The sequence below is a fragment of the Hermetia illucens genome, chromosome 5, assembly GCF_905115235.1.
Source record: "Hermetia illucens chromosome 5, iHerIll2.2.curated.20191125, whole genome shotgun sequence".
In the NCBI taxonomy this organism is placed as follows: domain Eukaryota; kingdom Metazoa; phylum Arthropoda; class Insecta; order Diptera; family Stratiomyidae; genus Hermetia; species Hermetia illucens.
The window spans coordinates 79,321,839-79,344,111 of NC_051853.1; the positions used below are offsets into that span (position 1 = coordinate 79,321,839).

The 22,273-nt window shown below is 40.8% G+C and overlaps 1 protein-coding gene across 1 annotated transcript in view; it reads right to left on the minus strand.

Moving 5' to 3' along the window:
• The window catches only part of LOC119656524, a 151,192-nt gene extending 129,304 nt beyond the window's left edge, over positions 1 to 21,888 (minus strand). The window contains exon 1 of the mRNA XM_038062872.1: positions 21,258 to 21,888. The gene's annotated coding sequence lies outside the window, so the exon portion shown is untranslated. The remainder of the gene's footprint in view (positions 1 to 21,257) is intronic.
• Positions 21,889 to 22,273: the final 385 nt, after the last annotated feature.

Consider the following 22,273-nt stretch of genomic DNA (forward strand, 5'->3'; position numbering starts at 1 on the left):
AAAACGCAAGCGAAAGTAAGTGACCAATAAATGGTGAGCCCAATGTCGGCACCTCCCTTGTTACGCACATTCAGGACACAATTCCTAAATCTACTTCTGACCGCAGGGTGACCAGTCTGATTGTTCATACAGTGTCAGTCAGGTGAAAATTGAACAATGTGCCCCCCAAATTGATGAAGTTACAGAAATCCACAAATCTGTCACCACCCATCAGGATCGAAATATTGTTCATAGAGGGCCTCTTTCTCCACTATATAGAAAGGCTCCGTTGGTGCATAGCAATGTACAATTGTAATGCTATTTAACTTGGACCAGAATCTTGCAGTCAAATTTCCGTCAGGCTGTCATGTTAAGAGAACGCGCCTTACTGTAGCCATCAGAAACAATTCGACACCGGAGTCGCGTCTTCTATCCTCTGGCTTTCCAAAGAACAGAAGAATATGGCTATTAGCTTCCTGCGTATATCTTGGGACCTTCAACACCGTTATCGAATAGCGTGCGCACATCCCAAAAAGAAATCATAATTCGTTTTCAATATACAAGTTTGTAGCCGTGAGGTAAGTGCAATTGCGTCTAAGAAAGGTTTTGTAGAGAATCCGCTTAATTCTGGGTGAGAACTCCTTAGTCTCAAAGAGCAAAAAACAGATGAAACCTAAGGCACCATTTAACATTTTCATATTGGCTAGACTAAGGTGTGGATTGAATTTTAGATTCTAGTAAAATCTTATTTCAAAATGTTCATGAATGGATTGACAATTCTATCCTTGAGTTTTCATTTTATGCCCTAGGTTCATTTGCGGACTCTTTAAGATCGAAAATGTTTGCCAATTCTTCTGAGGCTCCAAAACTGCGTTTCGTTGTATTTGATCTTAATCTGCCAAATTGCATCAAATTTGCAGTTCCGCTAGTGTTTCTTGTAAGCACAATGGACAGATATATTTTAAACTTAATAAAAATATATCTGTGCGAAGAGCAATATCATAGGAACTTCGTACGATTACAAAACTTAACAATCGAGTTCTTCATCTAGACAGCAAGATATTGTTAATTTTCAAAAAGTTTTGAGCAAAAAAATTCCAGAATAAGTTACGTCTTACAGCCGTGGTCATTGGCTTTTTGTCCTTTGGTAAAGATATTCTACGGAATTCAGTTTTCATTTAGTGTGGACTGGTCCACCGAACAAGTTATTTAAACAAATAATACGAAGAAACATTGCTAAGGTAATTTCAGAAAATCCTCCTATCTGTGTCTAAACCTCTCCCGTTTATTTTTGTGCGGAGTATAGAGTGTCCGGCCTGCCTTACAAAAGAACTCCAGACATCCCGGTTTAACGCCCAGCCCCATCAATTCGATATCTCTAAAAGTTGTCTGGCATCCTAGCCTACGCCATTGCTCGATCTAAAGCAGGGTTTGCCTCGTCTTCTTTTTTTACCATACATGCATATATTGCCCTTATAAATCCTCATCCATACGTATTTAATGACCCACCCACCGCAACCTATCACTCATAAATTTCATCGTTGTTGAGGCTACGGAATTGTTCATTTTCTTGTAGGGGACCAACAATTCTTCGGAGAATTTTTCTTTCGAACGTCATAATCTAGTACAGTTAAAGCGCTGACCTTGTGGTAAGACGCTTCTGGCGAAACCGTTTTTGTAAGCTGGAGTGAGCTCTGCTGGCAGCCAACAACCGTGCGCGGATTTCATTGTCATAGCTGTTATCGATTGTGATTTTCGACCCTAGATAAGGGAAACTATCAACGGTGTCAAAGATGTAGTCTCCTATCTTTATTGACCAATGCCTTTTAATATTGTTGATTTTTTCGTTCTTGGAGCCACCATGTACTTCGCCTTGTCTTCGTTAATATGTGACCCGAGTTCTCGCGCCGCCCGCTTGATCTGGATAAAAGCAGACTGTAATTCTCGGGTTGTTCTTCCCATAATGTCAATATCGTCGTAACATGGGCCAATCGCGAGGTTTACTTGAAGAGAATGGTGCCTCTGGCATTAACCGCTGTAGCACGGATCACTTTTTCAGGGGCAGGTTAAATATGATGCCAGAGAAGGCATCCCCTTCTCTTAGATAATAGTTGATGTCGAATGATCTTGCGAGTAATCCTGCTTCTTTTGTCTGCCCTCGCATATTGGTCAGGATCAGCCTAGTGAGTTTTGTCAATTTGGTCGGAATAATGATTTCTGTCAAGCCCGTGTCCAGTTTTACCTGGTTATCTTGTCATAGGTGGCCTTGAGGTTGATTAAAAGATGGTGTAACCGATGACCACTTTCCAACAGTTTTTTCATTGTGTGTGGCAGGAAGAAAAACTGATCTGTTGCCGATTCGCCTAGAGTGGAGCCACTTTGGTGATGATGTTCTGGGGGTATGGGGCTATCCAGCTTTTGATAATAGTGAAGAATATCGTATAGATAGTACTTAGGAACATGATACATCTGTAATTGCTGCATTAAGTGATATCACCTTTTTGGTTATTTATGAGACAGAAAAAATCTCCTTGCCAGTCATCAAGTATTCACTGCCCAACACGTTGAACTTAAGTTGATGAACGTCTAAAAGTAACTAGTTTCACTATAATTTCATCACGTGTTGATATCTTATGACCTTCAAACCGACGATTTGCATGAAACGTTCCATACAAGCTAGGTGCGGACAGCAACTGGCCATCTTTTCCAGTTGGTGGGACCACTAATACGCCGATTTTCTGGTTATTGAGCAATTCATGAGAATATTTAAACCATCGTTACAAGCTTGAAATTCAGATTTCCTTCCCTGTCTAGGAAAAATGAGCACCGAGGTGTATAAGGCTTCATCCTGTTGACTTGTTGGTAAAACTTGCGCGTGTGGTGCGGTTGCTCTCTGTACTTTTCGAGTTCATAGACCTGCTGGTTATCTCAGGCTTCCGTTTAATATCTGTGAAGTCGCTTCTCTACTCGACAAAGTTCGTGATAGGTCTCTGCGCCCACATTCTTTGAGAGTGCAGCATTGTCCATTATGCAACATTCTTCTTTAGCGTACATTTATGGTCGAACCAGTCGTTCCTACTTTTTTTTGCGACTTGAGCCAAGCATCTTTGTGGCCGTACCAATGCTAACGTTCTTCAGGTGGTTGTCAACATCACTTGTTGATGCTTCATCTACAAGACATCTTCTAGCTGCGGTCATTGGGGCATTCATTTCACTTTTCTAGGTGCTACGGAGAGCTGTGTTGTAGATGCTTCAGTATTTACCATCACCTGATTCTCAGAAGGGATGCTAGGTACTGTTGTAGTTCGAGCTCGGAGCACTATACCAACGGGATAGTGATCCGAATCTATATAGGCCTCGCTATATGTTATCACATTCATCGAGATCCTCCAGTAGGACAAGCTAAGTGACATCGCCCATTTTTTGCGACTTGCAATTGCCTCTTCGTTGGTCATTTAGATACTCAAGATCGATATTTCGGGTACTATTTGGTCCCTTCATCTACAAGAACAAAAGAGGTGGAAGACGGACACACAACGAGCCAGCATAACATACTCAACAGAAATGTCACCTGCTTTGCGTCGAAGTTTGGCCAAAGAAGGATTCAAACGCTCAAAGTGCAATTAGGCAATGGAAAAGACCCGAAGAAGGAACAGGGAAAAAAGGGCATCTACAAGATGTGTCGCGAAGATTGTCCCCTCTCCTCAAACGGCTAATCAACACACGGGTTAAGGAACATTTAGAAGAAGTTGAGCTAATAAAATGGGGCAGAAAAACAAATATCAATTCAGCAGCCACACGGCATATTGTAGAACATGACCATAAAATAAGAGGGTAACGGTGCTGAAGGAGGTCAATCGCAACAAATTGCACCCTTACAAGAGTTTCTTCATTGGAAAAGAGCCCCAGGAAGGCCTAGCCATTAAGTTGATTTTTTTAAAATAGTTAATATATATTTAGATTAAGGATATATTTGAGATTATTTCGCTGAAGAAGATAGCAAGTGGCTGCCGAAATCGGAAAATAAACGAAAATCATTGACGAAAAGGAAATTAGAATCTGTTTATTTGTTCGGACATGAACTCTGTCAATGCATATACGCCGGGCGCAACACGCAATAATACCGTTATTCAGTTTTGAAAAAATCTAAGTAAATGTATTTCAGGATCTGCGCTTTTGAGATCTATAAACTCCAGATACATTTTTAAAGTTTTGTGTGAAAACGAAATCTTATTAAAATTGATTTATGGTCTCTTCGTTTGTTTGGCTGCCTGTCCATGTGACTGTGTGTTTACCACACCTATTTGTTTTCAAACCGTTACAACTATTGAGATGAAATTTTGCACGGTTTAATAGGAAGTCTAAGGGAAGGTCCCTATACAAGCGAAAAAAAGAGGGCCTATTTTCCCCCCAATGTAGGGATTAGTACTTTACGAGTGAAGACTTAGAGCCGATATTGGAGGCGAGGAAATGAGGGATTGAAAAACGCAAATCTAAAGTGAGCAGGACTCAATCTCAGAGACCAATCTGACGACAAATCTGAAAAAGATCATGGTGATATATATTTGAAAAGCCTAGGCTTAGAAATGACCTTTGTTTCGATTTCTGCCCTAATAAAGTTAATAACACTATATTAGTATATTTCCGAATTTTACAGGAAAGCCATCCTTAAATTCATCCTAGGGTAAGCGAAACAACAATATAAGACACCAAACTAGCGAGTTTTCAGGGAATCCTATAATTATTAACGAAGTGTTTGTGTTGCCTTATGTGAGGAGCATAACACTGTTCTCCATTGGCCGATAGCATTGACTCAAGATATTTAAATCGCTCAGTTCTATCAGCGGCGGTGACCTGCCCAGAACTAAGCGATTTAAATATCTCGGGTCAATGCTATCACCCAATGGAGAACTGCGTAATGAGACTGCCTCACACATTAACGCAATCTGAATGAAGTAGCATTCCACAACCGGTGTTCTTTATGATCGACGTATCTCTATACTTCTGAGTGTTGGCCTACTATAGAAGACAATGAAAGGCGTTTTGCGGTAATGGGGACTAAGATGTTCTATTGGACTAGTGTCGTGACACGTTTTCATCACATCTGAAATGAGAATATCCACGATCGATATGGGGTTGCATAGATCGTGGAAAAACTGCGAGAAGCGTTTTCGAGAATTCGCTCATCAATATTATTCTGAACATCGAAGTCAGGAGGTAAGCGACCAAAAGACCGGCCGAAACAACGGTGGCTTGACAGACTGGATGAGGATTTAAAAGTCTCGCGATTCCATCCAGATCAGGCATTTGATAAAATAAAATGACGAAACCGATCTCGACGAGCCGACCCCGCTTGTGAAAGGCATAACGGCTGAAGAAAACGAAGAGTTGTGAGGAGTGACGAGCGCATGACAGCTCCATGTTACATAGCTAAAAATTCTTAAATAAAGCCCAATTGTCATGGAATCTTTTAATATCATTAGATCGGGATGCCGCTGAAAAAGGATGTTGTTCTTCCTTCGGTTTAGGCAACTCCTCGCCTCATTGTTGATTCCAGACATCCGGCCTGTATCAGTATGTAAAGACCTTATAAAAATTCAGCCTTCTAGACTGGGGGTTTCCATTAATTTTCAAATTTCAAGCAAAGCATTATTATCTTTAATTAGAATTGCTCTTATTGCTCAATGTAGGATCAACTACGTAAGTGTTAGGTTAACAGATGTAAAAGAGATTTGGTATAAGTAAAGTTTTGAATTTTGGATATGCCTAGGAAGGAATAGTAAATTGTCTTTCAGTTACGTGCTTTGAACAAACGTCTTTGGTCTTTTTATTTATTCATTTTTCTTTATTAAAATACATATAATTAAGCAATGAATTATAGCAATAAATATTGCGGGTGACTATTATAGACAGAATTGAACTAATTTCCTTCAATTACAATGTCGGCATACCATTCCAGCTTTGGAAAAAAACCCCTATTGGATAATTTAGTTTTGTGGTATATTTTCAAGCAGTAGCTAGACATTTCGTAATAGTCTAATTTACTAAAAAACCCCCGATTTTTTTACATTCTTGAATTTATCTTTTCCGTGCATAACACATCCACTCCGAAAATTATATCATATTCCCGGAAAAAGTCGACTACCTGTTGCAATCCTAATCGACACCGATAAGAGTCGCAATTTGTCGATTATTTAATACTTTTCCGTCAGATTTTGCATATCGTTTCAGATGCATTTTATAAATACTTAACCCATTGAACTTTTGCTAAGCCACTATTAGCAGCGATAAAACTTTCCAAAGATTATGTGATGTAATAATGAGTCCGCGTTGATCTGCTCTGATTTAACGTTTACAACGACTTGATTGGAAAGTGGCGAAATGTTATAATGCATTTACGATTCACACATTCGAATATCCATTGAATCCTATGATATAGTATCTACGTAGCAACTGCAAGCAAAAAATAGAAGCCTACATTCATCAAAGGCGCTAGTCTCACCATAATGACCAGACAATTCAGTGCGTAAAATGTGCATATTCATCATAGTTGAGGAATTAGACAAACGGGATCATAGAATTAATCACTGGAAATTCAACTTTAGTAATGACTTTCATTTCACTGTCTTTTTTTCTGAAGAATAAATCATAATAAAAGTAGTCTTAAGTGTGAATGATTCGTGATATTTATTAACTCTCAATTTGGTTATTTTCTCAATCGAATTTTTAGAATGGCATTGGATTCTAGCTGACTCGTGATTTATGAGACGAAAAAAGATAAAAACTAAACCTCATAGGAAAAAAAGAAGTACTAGTAGCTACGAGATATTTTCACTAATTTTTGCATTTGTGAACAAGGTTTCCAGCTTAGAAAGTTAAGATAGCTAAGTCAGTCTAGATTTTCAAAGCCAGTAGCCAAATATTGAAAGGCATCTGAAGAAAGTAATTTCTGTACAATTCAAGTATATTGCACGAAACCTATTACCAAATACATATAATATTCTCACCTTTCCAATGTGTTTAGATTTATGAGCCCCGCTTCAAGGGCAGAGACACTGTATGTGAGACACTGACAATGCATTCTACCAAACTGGGTAGTATCATGCTCTCTAGTATAACCTCTTTTACTGCTTGAGTTGATGATTTTAGGATAAACTTAAGGGGGGTTCTCAATCAATTTGCAAAAATATACTAATAATAGGTATGGATATATATTATTATTAACTTTATTTAAAGAAGTATCGGTCTATAGAGTCTTTAGTGGCCATGTACATGGACCGCCATATTGATTTTCAGATGTTTAGCTTGGGCAGTTTCTGAGAACGGATTTTTGAAGTGACTGACCCTTTCCAGACCCCCGCGTTCGCAACCAATGTCAAAACTAATACCCAAGATTCCCCGAAATTTCCTATCAATAGGAGTAACCACTTTACGGCTATTTGGACAGAAACTTTAGCATGAAAACAACTAAAGCAATGGGGCCTTTTCTTCGCTTTTGCTTAATCCTAACATCCAGAAGATCAAAAAAAGGAAAGGTGACTAACAGTTTCGTCCAGGGAAGAGGCAACACATCGGACGCAGCCTCGCCCTGGGAACAGCCTGATCGAAAATAACAACAGATGAAATTCACTCCTTTTTATACAATCGCAAACACGACAAGGGGTGCGAATTATATCCAACATAAAACTGCCAGTACTCTAGGCCCAATCCGTAAGATCAGTATTCAGATTTCAAGAAGAATTGTCCTATTCCATCGACACAGTTGGCATTCATACGAGTTGATACTATCTAATCTTTCAAGTTTTGAAACTCCGGTACCAGATGAAACTTGGGGTATTAATCATAACCCACCAAATAATCATCCGCAAATAAACGCACAAGAAAAGGACCTTTGAAGAAATGCATTCCAGCTTCTTTACAATTATACTAAACATCCAGCTGTTCACCGATTACGTTCCATCTAATTCAGCATTGGCTGGACATTAGTTGATAATGGAAATAATTGTGTCCCCAACTTCCAGTTCGTCAACCGGACAGGTCACCCAATTATACGACGTCCTTCTTATCCTTGTCTTGCTGCGAATTAATTACAAGACACCCATCATAGTTTCCTTGATTTAAGAAAAGCTTCCGGCTTCGTACGTCAATGAAGACTCGCTTACAAGTTGAAAAAGCTTTTTAAATTTTATCTGCAATTTTGTAGGCCAATCCTGAACTTCCGAGCTGGACGATGAAAAGACTTGTCACATGCTTGCTGACGGTTATATTATCATTGCCGGCCACCTTAATGGTCATGTGGGTGAAAAGGCAGATGGTAACAAGTACCATGCGGGAAAGGGGTTCAGAGCGCGCAATGAGGGTGGCGAGCGTATAATCGATTTTGCGGACACCCATGACCTTGTACTTATGAATACATGATTCATCAAACGTTCGTCTCATCTTGCAACATTTTATAGTGGGAACAGTAAAACCCAAATCGACTATATTCTCATAAGACGCAAACATTTTACCATTGTCACTGATTGCAAAGCCGTTCCCTATGAGATCATCGCACCTCAATATCGGCCGTTGATTGCCGTCCTGCGAATTAAGCCACCGATAAAATAGCGTGAGGAATGCACTGGCCCGCGGCGCATTAAATGGTGCCGATTTCGTGAGAACAAAGAAGAAATGATCTTACTCACACGCTTACCGACCACTTCGAATGTGGAAGAATCGTAGAACCAAATGAAAGATACGATCCGCAAAGCGACCTCTGCAACCCTCGGGGTCACCAAGTCAGGTAAGCGATATATCAACCGAGATACTTGGCTTTGGAACGACAATACTGAAACGAAGGTCCGTCAAAAGAAACGCCTCTATTGCAGGTTTCTCGGCTATAAAACGCTGGCCAATTCGCAAATTTATAAGAATGCCAACTGGAAGGCAAAGAAAGCGATCGCTGTCACCCGAGCGGACCATTACAAAAATCGTTACGATATACTGGACACTCGTGATATGGAGAGAGATCTGTATCGACTTTTCAAAAGCCGAAATGAACGCACACAAGATATCGAACACTCCTGTTCGCTAATGACAAGAACGATACTTTGTTTACCGACCGTCGAGCTGCGACGGATAGATGGTGAGAATACTTCGAGCAGATTTCAACTGAAGAATTTGCTCATCCTCCACTTCCACAATCATTGCCGACATTTGAAGCAGTTCCACCTATCAGCGCAACTGAAGTTGAGAAGGTAATAAAACGAATGAAATCGGGGAAAGCGACAGGACCTGACGACATCGCATCTGGGTTTAGGACACGAAAATCTGTGGCTCAGTCAATTCTTTAATCGGGTTATCCAGGAAGGAAAAACACCATCTGACTGGCAAGAAAGCACCACTGTTCCAATATGGAAAAAGAAAGGTAGTCCAGCAGAATGTTCAAATTACCGTCCGATCCGGTTACTTTCCTATACCATGAAGATTTTTGAACGCATTCTTGACAACCGTATTCGCGAAATCGTTGAAATAACCGTGAATCAAGCCGTATTTGTCAAAAACTGAAGAAATGCTGACGCAATTCACGCTTAGATCTAAAGAAAGCGTTTGACCGTGTGGCTCACTAACTCATCTGGTATGCTTTACGACAATACTTAGTACCAGAAGAACTCGTGCGCTGGGTTCAATTGCTTTACCACGATCCGAAAAGTAAAGTTCGAAGTATGGCAGGTCTATCAAAACCGCTTCGTGTCTCTGTTGGTGTTCATCAAAGAAGCGCCTTCTCACCATTCCTCTTTGCTCTTGTTACGGACACCGCCGGGGGACATCCAACGTCCAACGCCCTATACAGTGCTTTATGCAGATGATGTTTTCTGTGCATCTGATAACAAAAATGGTCTGGAGCAACTTGTCCAAAATGGAATGATTGCCCCATGCAACACGGTCTCAGATTTAATTTAAACAAAACTGAATTTTTGACAACCGATCCCCATGAAACAGGCACAATCACTGTCAGCAGCAGTAACCCGCCCAGAAATAAGGGATTTAAATACCTCGGGTCAACGCTATCACCCAATGGAGAACTGCGTTATGATATTACTTGACACATTAACGCAACCTGGATGAAGTGGCGTTCCACAACTGGTGTTCTTTGCGATCGACGTATCAACGAACGTCACAAATCTAAAATCTACCGCAATGTCGTCGTCTTGCGGTAAAGGAGACGAGATGTTGCGTTGGACTAGTGCATGATACATTTTGATCACATCCGAAATGAGGATATTCGCGATCATTATGGGGTTGCATCGATCGTGGAAAAATTGCGAGAGAGGCGTCTTCGATGGTATGGTCAGGCAATTCACGCTAACGAGGATTCACTCCCCAAGACCAATCTTGGGGAGTGAATCGAAGTCGATGGTAAACGGCCAAAAACCAGGCCGAAACAACGGTGGCTTGATACGCTGCAGGGGGATTTAAAAGCGCCGAGATTGCATCCAGATCAGGCATTTGATTGAGCCAAATGGGGAAGCCGATCACGACGAGCCGATCCCGCTTGTGGGTGGGACAACGGCTGAGAGATACTTATTTTTCTTATATACTGGTATTGGTTGTGAAATATCGTAACGGAGAGTATTTCAGATTTTTCGCTAATAGAGTTTTTGAGAACAGGTCGTTGAAGAAATTGACCCCATTCAAACCCCCCCTCTTTTGCAACCAATGTCAAAACTTTCTGTTTCGGAAAGTACTCTTCGAGACCTTTCGTCTGATACCCTATATAGCTATATTCGGTGAAAATAAAATTTTGCACTCCCCTCTTAGATGTGGGAACCTTCCCTTTCAGTTCAACAAGCAGCAACGTGGTTCACCGCGTGCGTGGGCTTCACAGTTCCAACTTTTCTACCGAATTTCACGTTAACAGGTGTTACCGTTGAAGAAATGGGTGTGACAGACAGACCAAGGGTCCCGGCTTAGATGCCATACCGAAAGTAACTGTCAAATTTACAGTAGGAACAGCGCCAAAAATGCTCGCATAAATACTTACTGATGTTTCAAAGAAGTTATCTTCCCTGCAAAGTGAAAAAAACAACACTTGATACCCATCCCGAAGCCACTAGGAGAACCTTCATCGTATAGGCAATATGCCGAGCGTGTAGTCTATAATAATTACTTCCAATGGTGGAAAGGGAAGGCGTCTATAAGAGATGCAGTTTGAATTACGAAAAGTGAAATCAATGTCAATATCTGGCTAAATCGGCTATTGAAGGAAACAAATTTTGTATGATGGTAACCGTCGACATAAAAACGCTTTTAACTCGGCGAGTCATGGTTGGAAAATCACCCGGAGGGTGCAAAATAGAATTAGTCCTGATTAGCAACTGCAGGAAGAATACGTCTGTGAAAATCAAGTTGATTTTCAAGCAACCTATGCAATATGCAGCTACAAAGGCGTGTAACATCAGTTCTAATGCTACCGAATATAGGGGGCCCAAGACAACGTGGTGCTATTTTATGCAGCACCTGTGTGGGAAATCAACAATAGAAGTAGTAGCGGCATATCGAGTTAGTGTACTTCGAACACGTTGTACTTACCGAACGACAACCGATGACGCAACATGTTGCTGGGACAATGCCTATCCATGTTTTGGCGACTGAAGTCCTTAAGGATACTTCCACCGATTTGGCCATGATGATTCGCTGAACTCCCGGAGATGCGAGTACGTAACCGAGGATTCGGAGGATGTGCTATTCCATTGCCTAAGTTTCGCATCATACAGAACGGAAATCGAAGCGGTAGCAAATACCCACGTATCGGTGGAAAACATCGTGAAGAATATGTTGAGCTCGATTAAGATATGGAAAGCGGTGGAAGCAGTAATGTTGAATATCAGCGGATGACGACAGGAGACGTATATTAATAAGAAAAATAGGGTGGGAATTGCCATCACGAAAAACAGTTAAATACTGATCCAGCCCCGCGACGGAATACGATATGGCAGTTCCGCGGAGGGAATGGATGAAGAAGGAGGTGGTTTCAATAAGCAAAAGTCCGAAAGCGATAGCCTCGAAAGCTTCCCACCTACCGTAAAAAAACAGACAAATAGACAGACATTGAACCGGTTTTGGTAAGGTTTTGCTTTCACCAAACCCTTAAAAAGGAGCAACGACTTTCTATATACTATATATAATGTATGGAACCATGAAATTATACAATTGAATCCTAAAGAGCAGAGTAGCAGAAACCAGGAAATCATTTAGGACTGGCAATCTGTCTATTGCCTAAAGAAACAAATCAATTTCCCAATCCCGCTTTTATGCTTTTCATTAAAACAGACCACAACAGTTTTCCTATTCAGATTCTCACCTTTTTGCATCCCAGGTAATTACCTCAACGGTAAGCCTCGTATTAATTTATATTTATCAGCCGTTTGTGTCATAGCGTGTTTTGCATCTCAAAATGTCAATATATTCACTCCCATATCAGCAGATTATATCGGTATCTAATGCTCCTATAAACCACACAAAATTCATAAAATGATTAATAATCTTCCATTTCATGCGCTACAAGCTTCTGGAACTGACAACAGCATTGCGGGAAATCGAAGACAACCGCAATTAAAGAACCTTGAGAACGGTAATGGTAATAGTAAACTGCGGATCATACTCCATAAGATCCAATATTCCAACTGTAAAAAGTCAATCTTTTGCTAAAAGATGTTAGGTTGCACTCTGTATATTGTATCTAAACGATACTTTATCTCGGCTAAATGCCTGAGACAATCTGATATGAATGCCAACGGCTGAACCTCCGTCTGTAGGCCGAACTTCAATGTAAAGTACTCAGAGCATGACATGGGTGCAATTGTTGGTGCAGTAAGTGCAGTCAGCGTTGCAAAACGAATTCGTCTACTAGAAAAAAGTCCATTCACGGACTAAGTGTATGCGAGCACGATGCACGCTTAGCGGCAAAATGATAGATGGAAGTTGTGTTCGTATCTCTGGAAATTAAGACAACATTGGTGTCCGTGCAAATTCCCAGGGACAAGTCGTGTGGCATTCAGCCAACACTATGACGCTCTGTATCAAATAACGAAAGTGTAGGTCAGGAATGCATGAGAATGTGTCATATATATATGTACGAATAAGGCCGGTGATAAAACATTTACAAAGCCTAACCCATATCATTCATAATTTTTTCGTCAAGCGTATCTGCTAACCTGCATTTGCCTCCTCGCGCTGCATTCTGCATTTTGCATCACATGACTGAATTCATGCTTGCTTCGTGGGTTTTCGAGGTGCCCGGGGTGGCCAATTAATAGGTGCATGCTATACATCCAGCAGTGTTCTTGCAAGACCACGGGAGTGGATCTATGCTTCGTATAGGTTATAGATCTCCTTGCCATTAGCTAGTTGAAAGATGCTATTTTTTTAGCTACGGTATGAACAAACTCTTGCATAATTTTGCTGTTACAGACTGACGAGCTATGCATGCTTTTGTTCCTCTAACCATAGACATTTCATTTTAACGGTTTCGAAGAAATTATGCTTATTAAATAAAGAATCGAACTGAGCTCTTAATGAATATTAAATTAGGCTAATGATTTCAGCCTAGATGAATACGGAACAATCTTTTAATGGTAAAAAAGGCTTTAGAGGAATATTTTTAATTAAAAATGAAATTTAACCAGCAGCAAACAGTAGCAGCATTCCACTGTGACAGTATAACAAAACATTTTTCTCACGACCTCCAAAAACCTTAGTGAAACTAATCCGGTTCAATTTCCTCATCTTCGTATAAATATTTCGCGGATATTGCTCCGAGTATGGGATCACTAATATGCCGGGCAATGCATTACATATTTTGTAACAATGAAATCATTCGAATTCGCTTCCCAGTCACGTCAAATACTTATTATAACCAGTACCTATTTTTTCCTCCGTTAATATTATGAAATTTGTTGTCGCGTCTTCTTTCAATTCATATCATGTTTGTATATGTATCAGCGAAAATATCATTTATTACATACAAGAAGCTAACCACGGATCCATTGTACGCCAGGCAGCAGTAATTATTACTAAACAATTGCGCTAAGTGTTTTATGTAACGAAATTTTACTTTTCTTTTTATGGGAACTGATTTATTTGTTTAATGAAAATGATGAATATATTATGTTTCGGTAGGTAAAAGATTTAGCTTGAGTACCCTTGGAAAGCTTTTAATCCATGAGCACCACACTTGCGAACGGAGTGCTGCAGTGAGGATTGCATATGTACCATATTTCTACGTGTAATGCATCGTGACTCCACAGGTACTTCTGAGAGTTCGTTACACTTCATACCAAACTCATTATGACATGCAATTATGTGTCTTATTTGTTTGTTTTATGGCAGCTACTGCTATGGTCACCGCGTGTAGGAAGACGATCTCTTCGCTTTTATTAACTGCTCCATGTATTGCATTTAGTGCTTCAATTTGACTATGACACTTTGAGCAATACCAATTATTGATGGACGTTACTGGTGATTTCGGTATGCAGTCTAGCTCCCATGTCCTTTACTCTAAATCGGTGGTTCTTTTGTTGTGTTAAGTTTCTAATCCATATTACACATAACGAACAAGACTTACAACAGCAAAAACAAAAAAGTCGTTGCTTTTCTGGTCTTTAACCATGAGGAGCGACAGTTGATTGATAAGCAAATAAATTCCCAGGACTTGAAAATGCAGTTCTTCAAATCGTCAACATTACCAATAATTGCACAAACTCGTATATACACAATTCCACCAGAAAGTAAGAGGGAAGGGTCACCATAGTCTTAATGATCGTGTAACCACTAAGCATCCGCACAAGTGATGCACAGAAGCTTTCAAGGCAGAGAGTTTCCTTGCGGCTTCAAAAGGAGGTCGCGATCTGAAGGGAACGGCGCTGGAAAAAGTGAGCCAGCTAAGTCAACGGGTAACTGAGGCATGTGACTCTACAACGCTGCGTCGGAAGATAGACCCAAGAATTCGTACTGTTAATAGCTTCGAGTCTGCGAGCGAGGAGGCTTTCCCAAACGATAAGAGGAAAGCCAGTTCATCGGCAAAGAAAGAATACCGCTATCTTCGAAATATCCTTAAGAAGGCTATACGGGAAAGTAAGCGAAGTTGCTGCAAGCCGTTGTGCCTTGAGGCAAATACAAACCACTGGGGCGCTACGTACAAGGTTATAATGAACAAGATTTGTGGACAAAAATCACTCCAAGTGAAGTGCTCGCGTACCTTGTTCAAAATAATTGCAATCCTTTTCCCGAAACAGGGAAAAAGTGGACTTCAGCCAACGGTTTAATAGGACGTCCCTCAATTCCCAGAGTGACCGGAAGGAACTACGAGGGTTTGTGACTGAATTGAAGCTAATAAGACCCGGGAATTGAACAATAAACCCTTGAATTTGGCTGCTAAAATCAGGTCCGCATGGTCCATAAGCTCATTTAAATCGTGCATGGTGAAGGAGTGCTGCCGAAGCCCCAAAAACCACTTTTAAACTGTATGGGGAAGATGTTGAAGAGGGTGATATACAACAGGCTGATTCCGTCGAGCTAGTGGGTGGTGCATCGGAGCGGCAGCATGGATTTAGCTGAGCGTGGTCCACGGTCGATGCAATAGCAACGGCCGTGAACTTGGCTCGGTAGGCATCGACCGATACTTAATGGCAGGGACGTTTTTAACTCGGCCAACTGAGGTTGAATTATGTGCGCCCTGGCTAAACTGAGTGACCAGAGAGAGAGACTTCTTTGGTGAGAGATGGATGGCGAGCCGAAGGAATATGCTGTAACAGCAGATGTTCTCCAAGGCTCCGTATTTCGGCCCCTGCTGTGAAACGTATTGTATGAAGGAGTGCTCGTCCTTCTCGTGCCAAAGGAAGCAACGTTGTTTGGTTCTGCAGACGACCTGGTGGTGGTAGTAGTAGCGAAACAACCCCAGGGTATGGTGGCGCACTGTATTGAAGTGAAAGCATTGATACTATAGTAAAACTGGACCTGGCGGAACATAAGGCGCAGGCGGTTCTTATTACCACCCGTAGGAAAAATAATACTGTCAAAATCCGGGTTGATAACCACGACATCGTCTTTTCAAAATCGATAATTAGAAACCCTGGGGTAATGATAGACGCCAAGTTCTTCTTCAAGGGGCGAAAGGTAACTCATCTCTAGCAAGGATAGTGCCTAATAGTGGAGGGCAAACATTTAGTCGCCGGCTGCTTATCGAAGGGGTGGGGAAATCCATCCTGCTATACGCGACTCCTGTCTGGCCGTGCGCACTCGATAACACAGTCAACCAGGTTATGGAAAGTTCGACATACGAGCCAACCGCAGTGCACATAGGACAGTATCCGATGAAGAAGTATGTGCGATCGTGAGAATGATTCCTTTGGATCTTCTAGCGTTGTCTCTACCGGAAAAGAGGGACGAATCCAGCCAAAGTGACTGCGAGCTTCCAAAAAAAAACACCAGTAAAAATAAAACTAGGTAGCTTGCTCCTACTACAATATATTTTAATAGTTAAGGTAGCTTAAGTACTGAGGAAGAGAGTAAGTAGCTTTCGAAATACGTATTTACTAACTATTAAAATATATTGTAGTAGGAGCAAGCTACCTAGTTTTATTTTTATTTAGAAGAACTACAAGCATCGGAACGATAACTATTTTACCAGGAAGGCGCTATACATGAGATGGCAGCAACGGCGAGATAACTCCGGAAAAGGCTGCTGGACTCATACGTTGATCCCCTGTATTGAGAGATGGGTCCACCGAAAGCACGGAGAATTGAATTTTCACAGTTCCTTACACTGTGGATACAGAAAGTACTTACATCGCTTCGGATTGGATGAGTGCCCAGATTATGAAGAATGTGCCGTTACTCCCGGGGACCCAAAGCATATTATGTTCCGTTCTCCGAGATTGAGTGATAGGCGATCTGAATGTCAAGACAGAATCTGACAACACCTTTCTCGGACATGTGATAAGGAGACACCGTAACGATAATGTCGGGAGATTCGTGGATTTCTGCAACTTCCACCGCCTCGTACGAACAATCAGATGGGCCACTTCGCATCAGCAATAGATTTAGGAGTGGGCTTCTGGATGTGCGTAACAAGAAACGCGCTGACATCGGCCTCGGAAGGGATCACAATCTGATGGTCGCTTACGATCGCCCTGCAATTGGGTGTTGCATCCGCCAATTTTCGCAGTGTTGGGGAACTACAACCCACAAAGTCCAACATTGACCGCTTGTATGACCCAGCTGTCGCTCGACAGAAGAAGAACTATCTTGCTGATCGATCGGCAGATCTACTTAGTATCGCACCTGAGAATATCGATGAATATTGGGCTGCCACCAAAAATGCTCTTTTCTCGGGTGCTGTATAGGTCGTCAATCACGCCCCCAAGGGCCGGCATAAGATCTAGCTGACTGCGGAGTTGGGGAAGTGGATCGATGAACGAAAAGGGTTGAAGGCTCTACTGACCACTGAGTGTGGTGGCGGGCGTAACGCACTCGAACTATGATAGCGAGCGAAATTCCATCACTTATTAGCAAAAGTAGCTTTCGTTAATATGATTTGAAATTACTGAGTATGAATAAGTTCTTCATTTTGAAATGCCTCAACCCTTGAATGCACTATGTTCATGCTAACACACTTCCTGTTGTAATACCAGCTTGAAACAATCTTAAATGTGATAGTCGGTTGCCCAGGACCCCGCGGTACCCACTACTTCCTCCTCCTTTGTTTCATAGTATTGCGATTACTCTCAACGTTCACTTTCCTCAATCTCCCTTCCTGTGCAAGAAATCATATGTTCCTTTGTCATAAATTCCAACACTCAGAAGCTCAGAAGCCTGCTTACTTTATTAAAGCGGACAAAGATAATCCACTACTTGTATTGGACAAAGGAAACTACGAGAACGGGATGAAAGACAACCCCGAGAATGCTCCTTACAGAAGAAATAGGACTGATTCTGCACCACAACTCGTAAAAGAAATAGGCAGGTTACGATTCCTTGTCATTGTTGTCAATCGACAACCGCTCTTAACAAACAACAGAAAGAGGAAATTACTCTACCTTTAAAAGCGAATATTATAAGCAGCTAAAAGAAGTCCCGAGGAGGAACCCCTACTCCCGTTCGTCACCGAAATCTTCATGGGCAACAACAACAAAGTTAACTTCTGCCGGTCTGATGCTAATATTTTTCAAGAGGTATGTTGATGACATCTGCGCACTCATCGCAAAAGACGAAGTGGAACATTCCCACAACTCTCGCAATAAATTCCACCCGTATTCACCCTGAATACGGAAAAGGAAGTTCAACATATTTGTTAGACCTGTTACTGAGAAGAAACTAGATAGAGACCGATGGATACCAGACAAACCATCTCACAGCACAACGTCAGCTCTTTCAACCACATGATCCACTGGATGGTAACTCTTTTCATATCCTCGGGAGGTGTGGTGAAAAAGACCAAACAAATTTTTGATGTCGTCTACTGAACACGGGCAAACCATCGGCATTTCTCCGATGGCAAGCGCTCAGCAAGCTTACTTCAGATTAATTGTCCAAAAGGAGAATAACCTTGGAATTTAACGAATCTCCCTGGTGCTACACGTCGACGACGTAACACTGATAAAAGGAACAAGTTATATATCGGTATATCTAAATAAAATAAGCACAAGCGAAAAGGCAATAAGAGTCTAATTATTTCAAATAATTTAATCGCTCAAAATACCACAATTACACCTCAACTAAGGCAAGTTTATCAAGAAATGCGAAACTATTGATGCAACGCACTCTTCGCGATTATTCATGCAAAAACACCGTGAAAAGGTTCGCTCTGTCTACATTGCATGATTGGATGTAGAGAAGACATTTGATCCTGTGCCACACAAACTCACCTGATATACATTGCGGCAACATCTAGTGTCAGAAGAACTTGTTGGCAAAAATATCGAAACTTCTCCGTGTCTCAAACACCATTCGGTGAGAAGTCCAGCAGCCTGCATACTGCTCTATAAAGGTGCTATAGTCCTAGCATCTCAAATAAAGTTCACCCCGAGCAACTTATCAAAAACTGGAAAGATCGCCGCATATATCACGTTTTCGACTGACTTTAATAAATAAAACAGAGGGTTTGATTGCCAAAGAGTATTCAAGGAATATTACTCCAGCAAGAGGCGGCCTCTAGAGACCTCTGTGTGAAATGGAAATTCCGTCGAAAACTGAAGCAGAGCTGATAGAAATCTGCAATAAAAAGGGTCGCAACAGACCTTTGGGTCTGAACGCCTCAAAAAGGACTTTAGAGTTGCCGAAAAGTTTAGACCATTCTAGACCCACCGTATGTCTTCTACACGCTAAACACAATGGATAAGCTGTTAGAGCATGCATTCAGCAAGATATTGCAATAGATAGTTACCGAGAACCAACAAAGACCTTTCATAGAGGCAGCCCAGAAATTCATACCGTCAAACTAATTACTCAACACCATGCTTGCTATTTGTGAATGGGGTGGTACGAGCTAAAGAACAGAAATGCGTCTAATTCTATTAATCGGAGCCTAATACTGAAGTCCCTGGCGAGGATTTGTGTTCTCATCTATCTCGCCACTAATGTGAACAGCTACACCGACGTCAAAGACGGACCCAGTGATTGTCTTTTGGACTTCCCACAGGGCTCCATGCTGAGTTCCCTATAGTGGAATGTCATGCACAATCATGTACTTAACATGTAGTTTCCGGGAGAGACTTTAATGGTAAATTACGCCAACACGCCGATTGTGTCTCAAATATGTAGAATTATATTCATGCGAAACATTCGATGCCATCCCAATCAATAAGTGTCTTAAGGGAAATTAAGTTCATATTAGAACTGGGATGTATATCATCACATCTAAGCCAACCATGAAATCTTTGGAATTGATTCCAGATGCAAAGCTGAATTTTAAGCAGCACCTGTTTTATGCTTGCAGAAATCTTCCACGGCGAACATGGCTCTAGCAACAACGATGCCAAACAAATCTATAATTGCAGGCTGTTTATACCCAGGGTGGTGACCTTCATCTTACTCTATGCAACCGCAGTTTGAAGAAAGATGCTGCATATCTCATTTACATAACGCGCACAAAAATTAGTGCAGCCTACAGAAGGACAATCCTAATGAAGTGTCCTCGTTTAGAACCGTTTCAGATATGTACCATTCATTGCCTCGGGGATGATGTAGATTATATAACGTAAAGGCCACCTCTCCTCTATCCCAGAGAAGGAACACCAAAAGAGAGATTTCTAAATAGATGGCAACGGTAATGGCAATGCTTAAAAATGGGTATGCAAACTGATCCCTTCTATCGGGAAGAGATTGGGAAGAAAGTATGGAAAGGTCAACTATAATCTCACCGAGTTCCTTACGGGACATGAAGGACCGTCAGTATCGCTATAGGTTTAAATTGGGGACTTCACCTGGGTTTCAATAGAATTCCTGAGTAGCCTGAGCATATATTCTTCTATTATCTAAGATTTGTGGACGAGAGGAAACTCTAGGTGAAATGTTGATACCGGTAATCAGGTGCGGAGGATACTGCCATACTGGGAGGATTAGGATGCTATCAAATTCATGGTCGAATCTATCAACCGGATTAGGACAAAATTTTCACGAACATCACTTTATTTGAATATAATATGTCCCATAAACCTTCAGTGAGGATTTTTTTCCTAAAAACCGCTACGCACTATTATCATAAAATAATTAATAAAGTTGATAGGAAGATTACTTTACAATATGTGGGCTTATTACTATTAGTTGTTGACAACAATAACTTTATTAACTTATGCCACTCTACTCTATTATCTTATCATCTCCAGGACAACCCACAACAATACTTATTGATGTATCTTTCCTCCCAAACACTTTATAGAGTAATTTTCACTAAAGCCATGGTGCTTCAGTAAAGTGGAATCAATTGTCATACGCTTTCTTCCGATCTTTAATTGATTCCCTAAAGGTAAAACCTTGAAACATTAACCGGAAAGCCCATAAAACTGCACAATCAATGAAAACAGAAAGTTTCACTTGTTACAAAGATATTTTGGCCAATTTATCTTAAGTATGCATTTTGTCTCGTACTAAAGATAAATATCTGTATCGAATTCCACAAAAAAGATCCATTTATCACACGCTAAACCATGACCATTTTCCAACCGGTTACTTAGCTACACGTGTAAGCAATGATCAAAAGAGAAGAGAAGAAGCGTGATCATATAAAATATTGTACCTACCACTTTCACAATCAAAAGTTCAATGAATTCAACAAGTATAATCCCATTTACGATCCCAAAACAGTATTACAGGTGTAACAGCCAATTGATCACGATTTGTATCTCTCACGTTACTGTTGCAGGTTTGTCGATGATCTTTTCTCCCGAACAATCAAAACACGAACGTAAATCACTATCAATAAAAACTTATCAATTCTTCAATTCTACTGCCACAATTCAATGCAATTCACTTTCTTTTTCACTATTGTGTTACTTTTCTACGTTCAAAAGGAAAATAGCATTCTTCCCTTTTCGAATTGAACAATAATCAAATTTATTCAACCGAAAATTATTCGATTTATTGCACTTTTCCCGACAATAAATAGAGATTCTCCACTAATTATATCTTGTATTGCCGGTAGTACTGTGTTGATTCTTGAATGCATTCAGTTATTCATCAAGTGGCCCAATCGTTGTAGGTATCTAATGCCCGCGAATTTGCACCAAACAGCTCAACGATTTTACCTAACCGCCGCGAATGTACGAAACTCACTAGCGGATCTAGATAGCGCAACTGGATAAACTAGCGCCAAAAGCATGTTGAATTTCCCATCTCTTCGATATCATAAATGGCGCGGCTCCACCACCATTCGCCTCTGCTGCACCAAAGAAACCGAAACTCATACCGAGTATCTCTGAACGACACATACGGATCGAGGAGATGGCAAGAAGTTGAAGTTATCGTGATACCTGAACGTAGTTAGCACATGATCTGATACTAAGCCAGTTAAGCTCGGCAAAAAATCGTTGGTAATGTGAATCGTAAATTGCTTGGCTGTTTATGAAGTAGTGAATTGATTCTAATACCAAAGAAACTTAAAAATGTAATTTTGAACTTTAATGGCACGGAGAATAATTAAATCTCCATAAAAATACTGTCTCATTCTTGGTAATTTCGTTCTCGCCGAAAACCTCTAAACAAAAGACTTAAGCTAGTAACCTGATATTTATTCCCATTTATAAATTGATTTGTTACA